Source organism: Pseudophryne corroboree, chromosome 2 (assembly GCF_028390025.1).
Source record: "Pseudophryne corroboree isolate aPseCor3 chromosome 2, aPseCor3.hap2, whole genome shotgun sequence".
Taxonomy (NCBI): Eukaryota; Metazoa; Chordata; class Amphibia; order Anura; family Myobatrachidae; genus Pseudophryne; species Pseudophryne corroboree.
In genome coordinates this window covers 407,905,357-407,921,253 of record NC_086445.1, presented here as the reverse complement: position 1 = coordinate 407,921,253, position 15,897 = coordinate 407,905,357, and the positions used below count along the sequence as shown (strand labels likewise).

The 15,897-nt window shown below is 46.5% G+C and overlaps 1 protein-coding gene across 1 annotated transcript in view; it reads left to right on the top strand.

The window, feature by feature from the left end:
- The window catches only part of IL18R1 (interleukin 18 receptor 1), a 96,370-nt gene that overhangs the window by 53,974 nt on the left and 26,499 nt on the right, over positions 1-15,897 (top strand). The window lies entirely within an intron of this gene.

Sequence of the window (15,897 nt, the reverse complement as noted above, 5' to 3'; positions counted from 1 at the left end):
CCTGAGAAGAGGCCTTATAAAGCAGGTGCTGTCCACGCCCCACTCAGACCTCACAGACTGTGGGCACAAAAACCAGCACCGGATCCCCTGCCGTGCACAGAGCCTGTAACCACTGCACAGCAAAAGACCCGAACCGGAGTATCAGCTGCGCTCAGGTTACTCCGCTAGCACTTGTCTCCCGGTTGCCATGACGACGTGGCAGCACAGGGCAGGAGACCCTAACAGTACCCCCCCTCTGACGAGGGGTCAAAGAACCCCTACCACCGGGTTTATCGGGGAACTGCGAGAAGAAAGAGCGTATCAGTCTGGGGGCATGAAGATCACAACTGCGCACCCATGACCGCTCCTCCGGGCCATACCTCTTCCAGTGCACCAAAAATGACAGCCGACCCCGAACCATCTTGGAGTCAAGAATCCTTTCAACAACAAACTCCCTCTGGCCACGTATCAGAAGAGGGGAAGGTCTTCCACTGGAAGAAGGATTACTAATCGCCCGTTTTAAAAGGGAACAATGAAATGTTTTATTGATACCCAAAGAACGGGGCAGATCTAACTGAAATGCCACCGGATTGATAACCCTGGTGATCTTATAAGGGCCGATGAACCGGGGGCCTAACTTATGAGATGGCTGTCTCAACTTCAAATTCTTGGTAGACAACCAGACGAAGTCTCCTAATTTGAAGCTGCAGGGTCTTTTCCGCTTATCAAAAACCCTTTTGGTCACTAATGACACAGACACAAGGGCTTTCTTCACTTTCCGCCAAATACCTCTAAGGACCGAAACCACAGAGGAACCACCAGGCGTGGAGTCCAGGGGGTCAAAAGAATTGGCCTTAGCAACCCGTGGAGACGCACAACATGCAGCATAAATAATTCAGACAGGCGTCTGGCCGATGGCAGCCCAACCAGTGGAACGAAGTGCGCCATCTTCGAAAACCTGTCAACGACAACCCAGATGGCTGTCATCCCCGAGGATTTGGGCAAGTCCACCACAAAATCCATTGAAATGTGGGTCCATGGCTTAGATGGGATAGAGAGTGGATGTAATGGGCCAACAGGAACCCCTCTAGGAGTCTTATTTCGGGCACAGATGTCACATGCCCGAACCCACTGATCCACATCCTTAGCCACCGAGGGCCACCACACCGCCATAGATAGCAACTCCCGAGTTCTGGCAATACCCGGGTGACCTGCCGACTTCTTGGCATGGAATTCCAGGAACACTCGCTGTCTTAACCTAGGAGGCACAAACAAAAGACCTACCGGAAGGTCTGGAGGAGCCTGCTCCTGTGCTCTAAGGACTAATGATAAGAGGTCCTGGGTAATGCCCACTTTAATACATGATGGGGACACAATGGGCAACGGCTCCTCGGTGGTCTCCTGGATTGGAGCAAAACTCCGCGAGAGCGCATCAGCCTTGATGTTTTTTGACCCAGGGCGATATGTTATCAAAAAATTAAAGCGAGCAAAAAACAAAGCCCATCGTGCCTGCCTGGCATTGAGACGCTTTGCTGACTCTAAATATGCCAGATTCTTATGGTCGGTGAGAATTGAGACCACAAACTTAGCCCCCTCAAGCCAGTGTCTCCACTCCTCGAGTGCATCCTTAATAGCCAACAATTTCCGGTTACCCACGTCATAATTCATCTCGGCAGGCGAAAATTTACGGGAAAAGTAAGCACAGGGATGAAGGCGATTATCAGACACTCCCATCTGAGAAAGCACTGCCCCAATACCCATCTCAGAGGCATCCACCTCCACCACAAAAGGACGCTCTGGATCTGGGTGTCGCAGCACCTTGGCCGATACAAATGCCCTTTTGAGACGGGCGAAAGCCGCTTTAGCCTCACAAGACCAGTGAGCAACATCCGCCCCTTTCTTAGTGAGTGCCACCAAAGGCGCCACTATAGACGAAAATCCAGCGATAAATCGTCTATAAAAATTCGCAAAGCCCAGGAAACGCTGAAGCGCCTTCAAACTAGTGGGCTGCACCCAATCCAGGACTGCCTGTACCTTGGAACCCTCCATTTGGAAACCTTCTGGGGAGATAATATATCCTAGAAATGCGATTTGCTGAACTTCAAATTCGCACTTCTCCAGCTTCGCCCCAAGCCGGTGGTCTCTGAGTTTCTGGAGGACTAAGCGTACATGCTTCCGATGTTCCTCCAGGGAATGGGAGAAGATTAGGATGTCATCTAAGTATACAACTAAGAATCTATCCAAATATTCCCTGAGCACATCATTCATGAAATCCTGGAAGACTGCCGGGGCATTACAGAGCCCAAAAGGCATCACCAAATATTCATAATGCCCTGAGTGGGTATTAAAGGCAGTCTTCCATTCATCCCCCTCTCTTATTCGGATTAGATTGTACGCACCGCGTAGGTCAATCTTAGAAAAAATGGTGGCAGTACGAAGCAGGTCAAACAAGACCGAAATGAGAGGCAGTGGGTATGAGTTTTTAATCGTGATACGGTTCAATTCCCTGAAGTCGATGCAGGGTCGCAACGAACCGTCCTTTTTACCCACGAAGAAGAACCCCGACCCAACTGGAGACTGTGAAGGTCTGATAAATCCCTTAGCCAAGTTCTCCTGAATGTACTCTGCCATAGTCTGAGTCTCAGGACGTGACAGGGAGTACAACCTGCTCTTGGGAAGCTTAGCATTTGGCAACAAATCAATGGCACAGTCATAGGGGCGATGGGGAGGTAGTACCTCTGCAACTTTTTTGGAGAACACGTCCGCAAAATCTGCATAACACCCTGGCAATCCTGGCAAACTTAGCTGCGAGAGCCTGACTGGAAGGCTCAAGCAACTCCTGAAACAATCAGTACCCCAACTAAGAATCTCCCCAGAGACCCAGTCAAATTGAGGATTGTGGGCCCTTAACCAGGGTAACCCCAACACCAATGGGGCAAAAGTACAGACAGTCACATAAAAGGACAATTTTTCAGAGTGTGTGGCTCCAATAAACAAAGAAATCTGGCTAGTGCAAGAGGTAATTTTACCTTGGGATAATGGTTCCCCGTTTAACCCACAAATCTCAATTTCCGATGCCAAGGGTACTAAGGGAACAGAGTGTTTCAGGGCGAATTGGCGGTCCATAAAAACCCTGTCGGCCCCACTGTCCACAAAGGCCTCAGTCTTGACAGTTTGACCGAGGATCTTCAAGGTCACCGGAATGATAAAAGTCTTCTTGGGAAATTCTGACTTCTGGCCTGACAGGATATTTCCCATCACCCTCAGGCCCTGAAGTTTTCCGGCTTTTCTGGGCATGATACTACCACATGACCTTTATTCCCACAGTACAAACACAACCCCTGCTGTCTCCTCCGCATCTTCTCACGCAAGGAGAGGCGGGTAGCCCCAATCTGCATAGGCTCCTCGGAAAATTCCTCAGAGTCTGAGGTTCCCTTGGGAAAGAAGGAAACCTCAGTCTCCCTTTCAAGCCTACGCTCTCTCAGCCGTCTATCCACCCGGATGGATAACTGCATGAGCTGATCCAAGCTATCAGGCAAGGGATATTGTACCAGTTGGTCCTTTATCTGGTTAGAAAGACCTCTTCGGTACTGGTGTCTCAGGGCTGGGTCATTCCACTGGGTATCATGGGCCAACCTCCGAAACTCCGTACAGTAAACCTCAACTGGCCTTCGCCCTTGCTTAAGGATCGAAATCTGAGCCTCGGCTGAGGCCGTCTTGTCAGGGTCATCATACAACATGCCCAGTGCCGTAAAAAAAGCATCAACACTTTTAAGCGACGGACAGTCAGGCTGCAACCCATATGCCCAGACCTGTGGGTCTCCTTATAGCAAGGAAATCACTATGCCCACCCACTGAATCTCCGACCCAGAAGACTGAGGCCTAAGCCGGAAGTATAGCTTGCAGCTCTCCTTGAAACAAAAGAACTGCGAGCGATCTCCAGAAAAACGATCCGGGAGATTTACTTTCGGCTCCTTAACCCCTGAAGGTGCTGCTGCTGCGGGAGCTCCGCCAGCGGCCTGGGAGGTGTGCATTTTAATGGACAAATCATTAAATTGTCGAGTCAGGACCTGCACCTGATCGACCACCTGTTGCAACGTATTTTGAGGGGTATGCTCCATATTCCCACAAAATTTCAACAGGAGTATTAGGCTGCTGAATATGTTATGCACACCAGTGCCTGCAGGAATGTACTGGTGTCAGAACTGTTATGCACTCCAGTGCCTGCAGGAATGTACTGGTGTTTGAACTGTTATGCACACCAGTGCCTGCAGGAATGTACTGGTGTCTGAACGGATAGGTATGCAAAGCAAATGAACTCACAGACAGACACAGAAGGTGATAGGGTAACAAAATACACACAAAGTGAACAGAGAAGCCCAGAGGCTAAGGAACTGGGTGTCTCCCTAGTATTAGTAATGCTCAGATGGGAAAAGCAAGATGTTGTGTTTTAATACGTAGAGAACCCGAAATGCTGTTGCCAAGGGCAACAGCAAAACCCTAAAGGGTTACCAACGGGTGTGGCAGTAAACTCCTTGGTCAGAGATGGAATGATAGACACAAGGAGAGTCTCCACAATCCTAATTCTCACTTGCAGTGCACAGGTTCAGCTTACTGCCACTAAACTGACACCTGACACCTTGCACAGTGAGACAGGATTTAGGCAGGCAAGTCTTAGAATACAGCCGCAAACTTGCTAAGTTCACAGAGTAGTAAAAGAACCCCAGCAAGCTAAACGACTGACTCCAGTCTTACTGCTAGGTCTGGATTGGCAGAGTGTAGTACCAAATCCCCAGGCCTATTTGCAGTAAGCAACAACAAATACAAAGCTACACAGTACTGGCTAACTTTCAGGAACTGACTAACCAACAAAGATTCAGCAGCATCTGGTTAACCTGAGAAGAGGCCTTATAAAGCAGGTGCTGTCCACGCCCCACTCAGACCTCACAGACTGTGGGCACAAAAACCAGCACCGGATCCCCTGCCGTGCACAGAGCCTGTAACCACTGCACAGCAAAAGACCCGAACCGGAGTATCAGCTGCGCTCAGGTTACTCCGCTAGCACTTGTCTCCCGGTTGCCATGACGACGTGGCAGCACAGGGCAGGAGACCCTAACAGTTTTTTGGAATATTAGAGAATGTATTTCCTCCCAAATCTGAAAATTGTATCTGTTTTTGGGATTGAATAACTACATCTGTCATAGAAGTTAGGCTAATAAGAAATGTGATATCAACTGATGTCTGATTTTTGTCTTATTTGCTCTTTTGTTCTTTCCTCCTTTTTTCCTCCATTTACATCACCAGCCTACGATCTGTACCCCTGATGAAGTCCATAGCGGACAAAATGCGTTGGGTTTTTGTGAAAAAAATCTTTTTAGAAAGTATCATTTCTTTGTACAAATGACGATTGTACCATTGTATTAGATTTTAATGTATCAGAATTTTAATTCATTTTATTAAATGTACTGTCTTTTGGGTTACGCTGGTTTGATTTCTCTTTTGAAATAGCTACTCTGTTGTGCGCCCTCTGAATAATTGTATCTATATCCTATGTTTATCTCCCACTAGCAGGGAGTTTTTCAAGAGGTGCTGCCTGACTTTAATACAGCGCGAGATTAAGGGTATTGTTGTTTCTTTTGATATATATATATATATATATATATATATATATAACATAAATATAATAGGTATAACATAAATATATAAATATAATACAGTAAACCTCTACTGCTTGAATATCCAAGATAAAATAGCACACCAGTCAGACACCATGGGGTATATTTGCTAAAGTGTGGGTTTTTAAAAGTAGGGATGTTGCCCATAGCAACCAATCAGATTCTAGCTATTATCTTCTAGAACAGTGTTTTTCAACCACTGTGCCATGGCCCACTAGTGTGCCCTGAGCAGTCTCCAGGTGTGCCGCCATAGAAGCACCGCCAGGCCCGTCAGTGTTTTGCCGCTACTGAGGCCCTGGAACGATCAATACTGGTGGGTTTAGTGGTTGCAGAGCCAGTTCTAATATTGGGCCCAGGCAGTGTAGGGCTCTTCTGGCTTTCTCGTATGTGGCTCAGACATTACCTATGGAGAAGCTGCAACATGACATCTTAGGACACACAACTGCACCATGCATCACCATTATATTTGAATGTGCCTTGTCAATATTTAAATCTTGTTTAGTGTGCCGCGAATTGTAAAAGGTTGAAAATCTCTGTTCTAGAAGGTGCTAGACAAATTATAAGTAGAATCGGATTGGTTGCTATGGGCAACATCTTAACGTCTAAAAAACAGCACTTTAGTAAATATAAACCCATATGTACATTTCAGCTACATTTCCCCCATTGCACCCCTTCTCCATGTCTCTGCCACCCCATTACCTTTATTCTGTGTGGCAGACTGTGTGGCTGGGGCAGGATCCTGCTGTTACTCTGCACTCTCTGGCTTTCTCCAGTACTCAACTTACCAGCCACAGACAGAAAGTGAAAGTAAACACACTTCCTGGTATCAAATTTCAGTGGCTAACCAAAAAGCTCCAAAATGACTAAATCTTATGGCCTATTGGCTAGAAAACTACCCACTAATACTTACATGCAGATTACACAGGTGTGGTGCACGTGAGGTGTAAAATTATGACATACAGTATGATGCCAACCATGGCACTCTAAATCAACAAGACACCTACAAAAACTGTCACGTAAAGTAGAACGTCAGTGGCGTAAATCTCAGAATCCAAGTGACTTTTTCACATATAAGACTACCTACCACTCCTATCGTCAGGCCCTGGACACTGCCAAACAAACATATTTCAATTCTCTCATCTCTTATCATGCCACCAACCCCAAGAGACTTTTTAATACATTCAAATCACTTCTTTACCCTCCCTCACCTCCCCCACTAGCTACTATCAGTGCACAAGAACTTGCTTCCTACTTCAAGGATAAGACTGATAAAATCCGAGATGAACTGGTGTGCTCTAACTCAGCCAGTGACCTGCTCAATTCCCTACCTAAAGCCTCTGGCACTTTCTCTTCATTTGATCCCACAAGTGAAGATGAAGTATCAACACTTTTCATCCTCCTACTCCACTACCTCTCCTCTTGAACCTATACCCTCACAGGTCAGTAAAACTTTGTCTCCTGTGCTTATCCCAACCTTAACTAAAATCTGTAATCTCTCCCTCTCTCTCTACTGGTATCTTTCCTTCTCTGTTTAAACATGCAGTGATTAGGGGGCGTGGCCTGGCAGCCATTTCGAGTTGCAGCACGGAGAAGGAGCTCCCTTCTGCACCATCGCCTTTCTACTCCCTGCGGCTTCCCTGGTGGCCCTGTTACTGCATCGTCGCCCCTCGGGTGCCTCTGGAGGGCCTGACTGCCGTTCGTGGCCCCCGGGACGTGTCGCTGGTCCCCCCCCCCGCGCGGGTTGTGGCCTGTGCACGGGCCGGAGCCGGGACCTTGTTTCAACTGTGCTCTCTGTACCTGCTCGCCGCTGTGTGGATGCCTGGCGGCTGTTCTCCTCCGTGTCGCGGGTGCTGTGTGGTACCCGGGATCCCCCTGCTCTCCTGCACACCCGCTGGCTGCCGCCCGTCTCTACACATCAAGCCCCGGTGCGCTGCTGCCTGAGGCGCTGAGACCAGCGGGCTGTCTGCGGCCGCCGCTGCCCCTGCTTGTTCCCCTGTCTGAGTGGTGCCAGCTCCCCCTGTGTTGAGCTGGATCCCTGCTGCCATTTTATTATTGTTAGCCTTCACACCCTGCTGATTGGCGCCACTGCAGTGGCGTCTATTCTACCTACGCCCCGTTTCCCCACCTGGGCACCCTGTCACACTCGGGCCCTCTCTACAAGATCGCACCTGAGAGCACACCCAGGTGTTGGGGGCGATTACACTGTTTGACGGCTGGACTCCACGGCTCTGCGCTAGATAATCCTCCGCTGCTGTGTGGATACCTGCTTTTCTGGGCTACCGGTGCTGCAGGTTGGTTCTACACATGTTACATTCTTATGTTACTCTCGTTGCATAGCCTGCTCTCTGCCTCCATACTGCCCATGTGACGTCTCGCCTATGCACCCATGGAACCGCTAATGCTTCTCCTTGCCTGCTCAGAACCACAAATCTTTACCTTTTTGACATTTTTACTGCTGTTTATTATTACACTCTTCAGACGGGCATCATGCTTCCTAAAAAGTCCAAGATATCTGCCCTCGCACCTCCTATTAAGTTTGTCTATAATCACACCCCTGAACCCGTACCAAAGGGTAAGCTCAGTGCGATCTCCACATCTACCGTTACACACTCCCCACTCCCTGCCCCTGGGCCTGATCTTGCCTCGGATGCACCTCTTACAGTCCGTATGCTTCATCAGATGCTCCAGCCCTTACGGACGGACATCACCACCGACCTCCAGTCCTCTTTTACTCAACTCGCGGGTGAAGTGACCGATATTGGCATCCGCACCAACAACTTGGAGGATAAGGTACAGGAGTTGGTCTCTTCTCCCAACGAGCTTCTTACCTCCCACAACTCAGCCTTGGCGGAACTGTCGGTCCTTAAAGACAAGCTAGCCGATCTTGAGGACAGGTCCCGTAGAAACAACATTAAAGTCAGGGGTGTTCCGGAAACGGTTCTGACCAACGACCTCCAAGATTTCGCTCTCTCCCTCTTTAAAAAATTACTGCCCTCCGCCGACACCCAGGATCTATTGATTGACAGAATACATCGTCTGCCGAAGCCTCGTTCCACTCCGAGTAGCTCTCCTCGAGACGTCCTCCTACGTCTTCATTTCTTTCACATCAAAGAGGATGTTCTTAAGGCCACCCGTATGGCAGAGGATTTGGATGTCTTGGATAACTTACAAATATTTCCAGATCTGTCACTCCACACTATAAATAAATGTAGATCCTTCCAACCTATTACGAAGGCCCTCCGTGACAGGAAATACAATATAGATGGGGTTTCCCGGTTAAACTGCTGGTTCGGAAGGATGGCTCCACCTTCGTCATCTCATCGCTGGATGCTGGCGTCAAAATCTTGACCGACTGGAACATCCCTGTTTCGGTCCCGCTGTCTTCTCAAGGCCCTCCAGTGCTATCGGACTGGTCCAAGGTGGGCTGACATTCTGCCGACTCGATGCCTTTACCTTTTCTAGTTCCTGATGATTGGATCCAGGACGCCTGATGCCGGGACATTTTATGTTCTTTAGTTCTGATGTCTCTTCACGTTATTATGGATTGTCCCTGATGTGGGTTTTCGTTTTTGAAGGGACTTTCATTACTGTGCTCCCTGGACTGGCACTGGGTTCTGATGTTACTCTCACAAATATTGTTTATTTCTTGTATCTGTATATGATGTCTGACGTATTTCCTATACTTCCACGCTTTGTTTATATGCATAAAGTTTGTGGTTCTTCCATGTGTTGTTATGTCTCAGGTTCCATGGGTGGGGCTTGCAATGGCCTCCCCCACAAGTTAACTATGTTGCTGCCTTTTCTTTTTGCGGCACCTACTGTGGCCCGATATTTTGGACCTTTTGGTTTTTTATTGTGTTTTCCTGCTTTTTCCGACCCCTTTTTTTTCCTTTGTATTTTTTCCCTTTTTCGTGTTCCCCGGCCAGGTACTTCCATGACACCCATACACGCTTTTGCTTTTCTGTTCATTGGTGGTTAAGGTTATTTCTTTCAATGTCAAAGGCCTCAATTCCCCTCATAAGCGTAGACTGGCTCTTTCTACGTTTCATAATTATAGAGCTGATATTGTGGCTCTTCAAGAGACACATTTTTCTTCTTTGTCCCCCCCCCTGTTTTTCGAGACCATAGGTACCCCATGTGTTATACTGCTAATGGCCCCGCTAAACGTTACGGCGTGGCTATACTGTTTCATAGACACACCCCTTTCACTCTACAGCGACAAATCCAGGATAAAAATGGCCATTAGCTCATCCTCGTTGGTACTATTGACAACACCTTAGTGACCCTTGTATCCTAGTATGCCCCTAATTCCCGTCAAATCCCGTTTTTGCGGGATCTCCTTTAGGAATTATGTAGGATTAGACAGGGGGCGCTTATACTATTAGGAGATTTTAATGTTGTCCTCGATCCTAAAGTGGATAAGTCTTCCTTGCAAGGCCCTAGTCCCCCTCTTCGAGATATGGGCCTGTCCCTTGCTTTTAAGAAACTACTTGCGGAGTTCGACCTGTATGATGCCTGGCGTGTCTTCTCCCCTACAGAGAGAGATTATACTTTTTTTTCTGCTGTCCATAACAGTTATTCTAGGATCGACCTTATTCTTCTGGACAAGAGGACTCTCCAACACACTCGTAAAACTGAAATCCTTCCCATTACTTGGTCGGATCATGCCCCTGTGTTGTGGTCCTGGGACTTGGGTTCGCATCCCCCCCCCCCCCCCACACACCGCCCTTGGTGACTCCCGGAATATCAATTGACGAATCCTGAGACTCTGAAGGCCCTTACTGACTATCACTGTATATGCAGACCAATGCCCCTGAGGATACTTCTATCTTCATGTATTGGTGCGCTCTGAAAGCCGTGCTCCGTGGCACGTCTATCCAAAAAGGGGCTCATTTCAAGGCTCATTCTAAGAAAACGCAGGCTGACTTAGAGTTGTCTTTACGGTCTTTGGAGTCTCAGAATCAAACCCTTCCCACTCGGGCTTTACGTAAACAACTTCAGGAGGTGCGAGATCAATTCCAGAAGCTTTTTATGCTTCATATGCAATCGGCCCTGGCTCGCTTCCGCAGCAAATTTTATACGGCAAGAAACAAGGCCACCCGCTTGTTAGCGCGCAAGCTTCGTAGCCGCCAGGCCCGTAATTGTATCAAATGCCTCATTGCCCCTTCAGGCAAACCGTGCCTTAATCCCATTGATATTGCTAATTTATTCTCCAAATTTTATGCCAAATTATATAACTTGCGTGAGGATTCCCCTATACCTCAGCCCTCTACGGCTTCTATCTCTGCCTTTTTGGATGGTCTTCCCCCTCCCCTCCTTGGATGAAGACACTCTGACATCCCTGAATGCCCCTTGGTCTCTGGAAGAGATACAACTCGTAATTCAGCAACTGCCAAAAGACAAAGCCCCCGGCCCTGATGGCTTTATTAGCTCCTTTTACTCCACGTTCAGTGCGGTACTCTGCCCTCTCCTCCTGCAGCTCTACTCCCAGGCCTCCAATACAGGGTCCTTCTTGGCAGAAATGGTTGAAGCCCAAATTGTAACCATCCCGAAACCGGGTAAAGACCCCTCTGACTGCAAGAATTACCAACCTACTGCTCTCCTTAACACCGATCTCAAAATTTATGCTAAGCTAATAGCCAATTGCTTGAATCCCTTACTCCCGAGTCTCATCCACCCAGACCAAGTAGGGTTTGTCCTTGGCCGTCAGGCCCCTGACAACACCCGGAGAATCCTCGATCTTCCCGTACTAATTCATCTTTTCTCCTACTCTCTCTCGATGCCGAAAAGGCGTTCGATCGCCTCCATTGGGGTTATATGTGCCAGGTGTTATCCAGGTTTGGTCTCCACTGGGACATCCTCCGCTTTATCTTAGCTCTTTACGATGGCCCTTCTGCTAGAATATTTAGTGATGGGTTCCTTTCCTCCCCATTTCATATCTTCAATGGTACCAGGCAGGGGTGCCCCCTTTCCCCGCTGATATTCGTGTTAGCTATTGAACCCCTTGCCCAAATGATTCGACTCTCTCCAAAATTTCCCGGTCTTGCTGTATGTGATACTTCCCATAAGCTCTGCCTTTTCGCAGACAATGTTTTACTGTTTGTTTCTGACATGGGGACCTCGCTGCCCGTCCTACATGATATTTTGGGGCGCTTTAGTGCTGCTTCATATTATAAGTTGAACACTGTGAAATTGGATGCCCTCCCTATTAATATTCCAACCTCTGTTTTACAATCTCTCAAGGCGCGCTTTCCATATACTGTACATGGAAAGACTCCTCCTTAACTTACCTGGGAATATCCATTCCCTCTCATTTTCAAAATGTCCACTCTCTCAATTATGTGCCTCTACTGGCTCACCTAACCTCACTGACTTCAACTTGGATGGGCTACGAGGTCTCCTGGCTGGGCCGCTTAGCGGCATTTAAGATGATGTTGTTACCAAAACTCATGTATTTATTCCGTGCCATCCCCTATGCGGTTCCTCGTAAACTGTTATCCCAGATGCGAAGGTTGATGTTATTGTATGTTTGGAAATGTAAACCTCCTCGATTGGCCTACACATGTATGATTCGCTCTAGGTCACAGGGAGGCCTCACACTCCCCGACTTACTCAGGTACCATGAAGCGTCTCTGCTCTCCCAATTGTCCGATCCGTCTCTCCCTCCCCACTCTAAACCATGGGTGGATCTAGAACGTGCCCTATTTCGGGACTTCCCCTTTACCGATCTCTTGTGGCTACCCCGACAACTCCGCCCTTGCTATCCATTGTCGCCCTCTTCCATAACTGACGCCCTGACATTTGGGACTCTAGACTCACACCTTCCTTTAACATTACAGTACCCACTAGAAACATTTCTCTCTCTGCATTAGATAAAGTGTTGACTTTTCTCCATTTCTCCTACTGGAGACGTTTAGGTTTGGATTCCCTCACTGATATCTTCTCCCCGACCTCCCTATTGCCGCTTCCTGATCTACAAGCTAAATATAACCTCAACCCTTCAGCCTGGATCTATTATTACCAACTTAAACATTGGATAGATGGTATGGCCACTAACCCTAACATCTTTCAACTCCCCACTACCAGTGTCCTGAATAGATTGACTAAACTTTCATCTCGTGGAGCCATTTCTGACTGGTATAATTTTTTGTCACCTCCGATTGCCATGACTAAATCTGCCACTCAGATTAAGTGGGAAGCCGATCTCCATCGTACTTTCACTCTTAAACAGTGGGAATCTATTCATCTTTCTTCTTTCTCTCTTTCTAAATGTACTAACCACATCGAAATACACATTTAAACTATTACATAGACTGTATTTCACCTCTACTAAACTACACACGATCTGGCCGACCACCTCTAAATTCTGCTGGCGCCTCTGCCACCACGAAGGTGCACTCTTGCATGTTTTCTGGGACTGCCCTGCCCTACACCCCTTTTGGGATAAAGTATATGACCTTATTCATTCGGTCACTGACCTCAGCCTGACTCAGGACCCTTCCTTGGCATTGCTGCACTGGTAACCAGACACTGTCCCCAAGTCAACTTGCTATGTCCTTGGTCACGTTTTAATTGCAGCCAGAGCTACAATTGCTCAAAACTGGAAATCACCCTCCCCCTCCCTTTGCAAAAGTTATTTCTAAGACCCACTTTCATTTTGAGATGGAAACCAGGGATGCTGCATACTCTACATCCCCCTCTTCCCCTATCATGAAGTGGCTCCCATGGCATACATACATTTCCAAGAATAAGGCGATCTTACCTTCGTCCCCCACCATACAGAGCCCTCCCTGTGACTTGGGCGACCCTCTACCCGTAGAAAATCCATGATTTATGTTTATTCTTGTGTTTTCTGTATTGCTATTGGATGTCCTCTCTCCTCCCTATAATATTGTTTTTGCCCCATTGTTATTCTATTCTCTTTTGTCTTTATGCTGTTCTTGTTTTGATTCTATACCATAAATAAAAAACTTAATGTTGAAAAAAAAACCATGCAGTGATTACTCCCATTCTAAAAACACACAACTCTGACCCAAACACACTCTCTAACTATCGTCCCATTTCTCAGCTACCAGGTCCCTCCAAGCTACTTGAGAGACTTGCCTACACTCGCCGTACACACTTTGTTAATTCCCACAACTTATTGGACCCACTACAGTCAGGCTTTCGTGCCCAACACTCTACAGAGATGACACTGACCAAAGTAGTGAATGATCTAGTCACTGATATATCAAAAGGCCATTACACACTACTTATTCTTCTAGATCTCTCTGCTGCTTTTGACACTGTTGACCACTCTCTTCTCATACAAACACTACAATCCCTAGGTCTTCAGGACACAGCCCTTACTTGGTTCTCATCCTACCTATCTAATTGCTCTTTCAGTTTTCACTTCTCTGATTCTACCTCCTCTTCTCTGCTCTATCAGTTGGAGTACCGCAAGGCTCAAGCTTAGGTCCTCTGCTTTTCTCAATCTATACCTCCTCTCTTGGTAAACTAATCAGCTCCTTCGGATTTCAGTATCATTTCTACGCTGATGATACTCAGATCTACCTATCCTCCCCAGATTTATCACCATCTGTATTGGCTTGTGCCACTGGATGCCTGTCTGCCATTTCATCTTGGATGTCCTCTCACCACCTCAAACTCAACATTTCCAAAACAGAATTATTTCCCCACCAGCCAAGAGTAGTTACCAACCTGATATCTCCATAACTGTCGACAATGCAACTATCCACCCTACCCCACAAGCTCGCTGCCTAGGTGTCACCCTTGACTCTGAACTGTCCTTTGTTCCACTCATTCAATCTGTCTCTAAATCATGTTACATGCGCCTTAAAAACATATCCAAAATATGCCCTTATCTTACACAAGACACTGCAAAAACTCTAATCCATGCACTCATCATCTCCCGTGTTGACAATTTTAATAGTCTCTTTACTGTTCCCTCACACAGGCTCTCACCACTACAATCCATTTTGAATGCAGCTGTGAGGCTAATCTTCCTCATCAGATGTTCTTCGTCAGCTGATCCGCTCTGTCAGTCCCTCCATTGGTTACTGGTATTCTACCGTGTTAAATATAAAATACTTTTACTTATATACAAGGTTATTAACCAAACTGCACCATCACACATCTCCTCACTCATCTCAAAATATCTCCCTACCAGACCTCTCCGCTCTGCACAAGATCTGCGTCTCTCATCCACATGTATTACCTGTTCCTACTCAAAATTACAGGACTTTACCCGGGCTTCACCCACCCTGCGGAATGCCCTCCCACGCACAATAAGACTCTCGTCTAGTCTCCAAACCTTTAAACGTTCCCTGAAAACTCATCTCTTCAGACAAGCCTACCAAATTCCAGACCCACCCACATAACCCTCAATGCTTCCCTATCCAGTTACATCCTCTCTGTACAGTCTACATAACCTCACATTTTGTCTTCCAACATTGCTGGGTGATCATATCATACAACCCATACAACCTAGCAATCTGGGGACCATTATGCAACAGGTAGCATCTATCCTTGTGTATCAATGCCTATTTCCCTATACATTGTAAGCTTGCAAGCAGGGCCTTCCTACCTCTATGTCTGTCTGTCTTTGCCCAGTTTTGTTCTATAACTGTTGTTCTAATTGTAAAGCGCAATGGAATATGCTGCTCTATATAAGAAACCGCTAATAAATAATAAATAAATAAAATATGTGGTGACTACTATTCATGGACATCATGACAAAGGATTAATTTTTTTCTGTTTTAAAAATGTTTTACATCAAAAATGTAAATTTTTTGTAGTGTTACTGTCAGCTTCAAATAAAGTTGCTAAAAAGGGAACGAGGGTTGAAAAAACAATATGTGATGACTAACATTATGGTTTATATATATATATATATATATATATATATATACACACACACACACACACACACACACACACATTTCATTTTGCAGCATTCATTATTCTAGAAAAACATTTTAAAGTGCTGGGTAAAAAACTTCCCACCCGAGCCAAAATGGGTTAAAGTCAGTTATAATTACTATGATATTTACTATTTATCTTTGAAAGACTGGGTTTCTTAAGGCCTCATAAGAAAATTGGACATGTTCGATGTCTTGGGAGCAGGAGTGAATGTCTGATAAAGAAAAATGCTGGGCCCCAAGGAAGGAAACACAAAAATATAAAAATAAACCTAAAATTCAAAATCTTTCTTAAATAAAGAAAAAAAGAAATTACTTTTGGG